This window comes from Hevea brasiliensis, chromosome 6 (assembly GCF_030052815.1).
Source record: "Hevea brasiliensis isolate MT/VB/25A 57/8 chromosome 6, ASM3005281v1, whole genome shotgun sequence".
NCBI lineage: Eukaryota > Viridiplantae > Streptophyta > Magnoliopsida > Malpighiales > Euphorbiaceae > Hevea > Hevea brasiliensis.
The window spans coordinates 50162115-50168114 of record NC_079498.1 but is presented as its reverse complement, the minus strand read 5'-3'; positions in this window follow the sequence as shown (position 1 = coordinate 50168114).

Here is a 6000-nt window from a genome sequence, read left to right as displayed (position 1 = left end):
TGAGTTTACATTGAGACTTGGCCTTGTGCCTGACATTATTTACAGCTTGTTAGCTGTTCTGTTGCACACCGGAGATGCATATGCAACCAATGGTGTGACGGCCGAGGTACTAGGTACCCAGCGCGTTACCCGTTATCCAAATTCGTCTTGTGTAGTTTTCTTGGGTCAACCAAATTCATAAAAGTGAAGACAGTTAATGAATTAATGAATATTCCATACTCATACAATGAAAGCATACTCTTTTCATTGACATTTATTTTTTGCTATTTTCTTCTATTATATTATTGCACCACTAAGCATTATTGCTTAGCGCGTTGCTTTTGACACGCCGTAGGTACCTGGAGATCCCGATCGTGAGCCCAGAGACCACGATCGGTGAGTCCATCCGATTACGCTTCGATGTCCATGTCACCTCACTACCTGCAGTGCTTCGGTCGGACAGGAGGTGTCCGTTTGTCATTTTGATATGTTGTAGTAGATTTGTATTTTCTCATATGTATTTGATCTCATGTAATATATTTTGTTGTATATGTAAATTATGAAAATTGTATTTGTTAATGGAAAAGTAGATGTTTACTTGTGATTTACATGCGAACATCACATGTGAATGATGAATGAAAATGGAAATTGAAATGTGGAAATCATGATATTGAATTTGGTGTTGATAATGAATGTTTGAGAAATATTGTTGAGATTTTGGGATATTGGAGTTTGAGATGATGAAATAAAAGTATTGGAAGTGTTTTTAACAGGTTCCGAAGAACGGTTTTCTCCATTTTTAGCCAGACTCACGGATTTTCTTAAAATTTTTCTAACCTTAAATGCATGATACTTTTGATAAATGGTTTAAATAATTTGTATTTCATAAATTATGTGCAAAAGCATTTTCTAAATTAATTGAGAAATATTAGAGTGTGCTGGTACACCAGGTGGCATTACTTACTCGGGTATACTGTACACGGGTAAGGGGTGTCACATTTAGTGGTATCAGAGCCAGGTTTAGGCGTTTCTGGGCCTAGATTGAGTCCATACCATGCATTGCATTTGTAAGAGTCGAGGTGACACTAATGCAGATCTGTTTATCTTTCTTATTTTGAATAGGATATGGATCCTTCCTCTCAGAGAGCCGTTGAGGAGGAAGTGGAGAGTCATGCTCCACCTGCAGAAGCTGAGACTGGAGGCATGAGAGAATGCTCGCCACTCAAGCGAGCCTGCTCGGCCTCCACGAGCCATGTTCCAACAAATGGCCGACTTCTTTAGACAGATGGTGGGGTAATGCCAAGACCACCACCACCACCACCACCCACACAGTAAATCACACTGAAAGGTTAAGAAAATTTGGAGTGGACTTCTATGGCAAGAGAGAAGATGACTCATGCAGTAGAATTGGTTGAACCGAACGGCAGAGTCTTAAAACAACTCCACTTGCACCCAGAGCGTAACTTAGAAGCCGCTATATCCTTGTTACAAGACGATGCCTACGGATGGTGGGACATCGTGTCAGTGAAGTGCAGCTAAGTCAGAACTGGGACTTCTTCCTCTCGAGTTCAAGAAGAAATATGTGGGTACTGTATACCTGGAAGAGAGAAGAAGGGAATTTATTAACCTGAGGCAGAGACAATTGTCAGTGGCTGAGTATGAGAAAGAATTCGTCCGATTAAGCCGCTACGGAAGGGAGATAGTCCCAAATGAGGCCGAAAGGTGCAAGAGATTCAAGAGGGACGAATGACAATATCAAGATACGACTCACCGCCTTAGGAATCACGTAATTTAGCAAGCTAGTGGAAGCTGCAATAAGGGTTGAAAAAGTGAGAATCAATGAGCAGACTAGAAGGGAGAGACAGCAGAAGAGGGGACCAGGTCAGTCTAGTTCCACCCCTGGATTTGGGAAGAAGTTTAAGGGTCCTCCTGCACGAGTTCGGGTCGACCACGTGGTCGTGGTCACCTCGGGGCCCAGCCACGATTCACCCCTAGGAGAGGTCACCCACACCATCGGTGGGCCTCTCCGAGGATGGGGTTCAGGGACCAGCCCGGATCTTCTGCGTGTCCACACCGCCGAAATGGCACAAGGGGGAATGTTGGAGAGTGACGGTGCTTGCTTGAGATGTGGGTCGTAACATCAATCGAGGAACCGCCCACGCAGAACTACTACAATGCTCCGACACAAGTAGACAGACTGCTCCCGCACCACCAAGGGTAGAAGGTCCGTAAACTGGCCGTGGGACCATCTCGAGGCCTACATCTGAGCCAGCAGAGTGGCCAGATAACAGACCACCTGCCAGAAATTATGCATTGATAGCTCAGGAGGAACAATATGCACCGGACGTAATCAGGGGTACGTTCTCGCTCTACAATACTCCTGTGCATGCATTCGTGGATCCAGGAACCAATCATTCTTACATTTGCATCAACCTACCCGTAGAAAGGGGGATATTGGTAGGGGAGAGTGACCAAGACATTCTGGTCACTAATCCATTGGGCCACAGTGTGGTAGTGAACAAAGTATACAAGGGTTGCCCGTTGAGGATTCAGGGGTATGAATTCTTGGCAGACCTAATTGAGTTGCCCTTCCATGAGTTTGACGTGATATTGGGAATGGATTGGTTGTCACGTCATCATGCAAAAGTAGATTCCACATTGAAGACAATTTATCTAAAAACTTGAGGGTAATGAGATCACGGTTGTGGGGAAAGGATGATTTCTGTCCAATGTCATCTCACCACAGTTGCAAGAAGAATAATGAGAAAAGGCTGTGAAGCCTACCTAGCACATGTGGTGGATACTAGGCAGGCTAAGCCAAACCTGAGTGACATACCCACAGTGAGAGACTTCCCAGAGGTATTTCCTGAAGAGTTGCCTGGTTTGCCACCAGAAAGGGAAGTCGAATTTGCCATTGAGACACTGCCGGGTACAGCACCCATTTCCATTGCTCCTTATAGGATGGCACCCACTGAGTTGAGGGAGTTGAAAACTCAGTTGCAAGAGTTGCTTGATAAGGGGTTCATACGCCCCAGTGTGTCACCGTGGGGAGCTCCAGTGCTGTTTGTGAAAAAGAAGGATGGGACTTTGAGACTATGCATCGATTACCGACAGTTAAACAAAGTGACTGTGAAGAACAAATATCCGTTGCCTAGAATTGATGATCTGTTTGATCAGTTGAAGGGAGCAGGAGTATTTTCCAAGATTGATCTCAGATCAGGGTATCATCAGTTGAGGGTGAAGGATGCAGATGTGCCAAAGACTGACAACAAAAATGTTGAAATTCACAAATTGACAAATTTAAGAGTTTCAAATGCCCTAGTATACCTAACAAGATTGGTTTGGATAGTTTGGCATGCCAATAGGGTTTCGTTAGCAGTACTGCACATGGCAACAATGCCATTATGTGATTTCATGGCTTTTAGCCATTCTGACTTTACATTGAGACTTGGCCTTGTGCCTGACATTATTCTGACTTGTTAGTCGCTCTGCACACCGGAGATGCATATGCAACCAATGGTGTGACGGCCGAGGTACTAGGTACCCAAGTGCGGTTACCCGTTATCCATCCGATCGTCTAGTGTAGGTTACTTGGGGCAACCAAATGAATAAAAGTGAACAAAGTTAATGAATTAATGAATATACCAAAATCAAACAAAGAAAGCATACACTTTGCATACACATTTATTTTTTTGCTATTTTCTTCTATTATATTATTGCACCACTAAGCATTATTGTTTAGCGCGTTGCTTTTGCCACGCGTAGGTACTGGAGATCCCGATCGTGAGCCCGTGAGACCACGATCGGGTGAGTCCATCCGACGATTCGCTCGATGTCTGTGTCACCTCACTACCTGCAGTGCATCGGTAGGACACTAGGTGTCAGTTTGTCATTTTGATATTTTGTAGTAAATTTGTATTTTCTCATATGTATTTGATCTCATGTAATATATTTTGATGTATATGTAAATTATGAAAATTGTATTTGTTAATGGAAAAGTAGATGTTTACTTGTGATTTACATGCGAACATCACATGTGAATGATGAATGAAAATGGAAATTGAAATGTGGAAATCATGATATTGAATTTGGTGTTGATAATGAATGTTTGAGAAATATTGTTGAGATTTTGGGATATTGGAGTTTGAGATGATGAAATAAAAGTATTGGAAGTGTTTTTAACAGTTCAAGAACAGTTTTCTCCATTTTTAATGGTACTCATCACGATTTTCTTAAAATTTTCTAACCTTAAATGCATGATACTTTTGATAAATGGTTTAAATAATTTGTATTTCATAAATTATGTGCAAAAGCATTTTCTAAATTAATTGAGAAATATTAGAGTGTGCCAGACACGGTGGCATTACTTACTCGTATACCGTACACTGTAAGGGTGTCACATTTAGTGGTATCGAGCCGAGTTTAGGCGTTCGCCTAGATTGAGTCCATACCATGCATTGCATTTGTAAGAGTCGAGGTGACACTAATGCAGATCTGTTTATCTTTCTTATTTTGAATAGGATATGGATCCTTCCTCTCAGAGAGCCGTTGAGGAGGAAGTGGAGAGTCATGCTCCACCTGCAGCAGCTGAGACTGGAGGCATGAGAGAATCTGCTCGCCACACCAAGCGAGCCTGCCACCTCCACGAGCCATGTTCCAACAAATGACCGACTTCTTTAGACAGATGGTCGGGTAATGCCAAGACCACCACCACCACCACCACCAGCTCCACAGCATAAATCACACCTGGAAAGGTTAAGAAAATTTGGAGCTGTGGACTTCTATGGCAAGAGAGAAGATGACTCTGTTGCAGCCGAGAATTGGTTGAACCGAACGGGCAGAGTCTTAAAACAACTCCACTGCACCCCAGAGCAGAACTTAGAAGCTGCTATATCCTTGTTACAAGACGATGCCTACGGATGGTGGGACACTGTGTCCAGTGAAGTGCAGCCCGAAGCTGTAACTTGGGACTTCTTCCTCTCTGAGTTCAAGAAGAAATATGTGGGTACTGTATACCTGGAAGAGAGAAGAAGGGAATTTATTAACCTGAGGCAGAGACAATTGTCAGTGGCTGAGTATGAGAAAGAATTCGTCCGATTAAGCCGCTACGGAAGGGAGATAGTCCCTAATGAGGCCGAAGGTGCAAGAGATTCAAGAGGGATGAATGACAATATCAAGATACACTCACCGCCTTAGGAATCACAGAATTTAGCAAGCTAGTGGAAGCTGCAATAAGGGTTGAAAAAGTGAGAATCAATGAGCGGACTGGAGAGAAGAGAGCGAGAGGGGACCAGTCGGTCTAGTTCCACCCCGGATTTGGGAAGAAGTTTAAGGGTCCTCCCGCACGAGTTCGGTCGCCCACGGTCGTGGTCGGTCTCGGGGCCTGTGCCACGCTCACCCCTAGAGAGGTCACCCACACCATCGGTGGGCGCTCTCCGAGGATGGGGTTCAGGACCAGCCCGGATCTTCTGCGTGTCCACACCGCCGAAATGGCATAAGGGAATGTTGGAGAGTGACCGGTGCTTGCTTGAGATGTGGGTCGAGAACATCAATCGAGGAACCGCCACGCAGAACTACTACAATTGCTCAGACACAAGTAGATGCACTGCTCCTGCACCACCAAAGGGTAGAAGGTCCGTAAACTGCCGTGGGACCATCTCAGAGGCCTACATCTGAGCCAGCAGAGAGGCCAGATAACAGACCACCTGCCAGAAATTATTCCTTGAGAGCTCAGGAGGAACAAGATGCCCCGGACGTCATCGAGTGCGTTCTCCTCTACAATACTCTGTGCATGCATTGGTGGATCCAGGAACCACTCATTCTTAAAATTGCATCAACATACAAGTAGAAAGGGCGATATTGGTAGGGGAGAGAGACAAAGACATTCTGAAAACAAATCCAATGGGACACAGTGAGGTAGTGAACAAAGTATACAAGGGTTGCACGTTGAGGATTAATGGGTATGAATTCTTGGCAGACCTATATGAGTTGACCTTCCATGAGTTTGACGTGATATTGGGA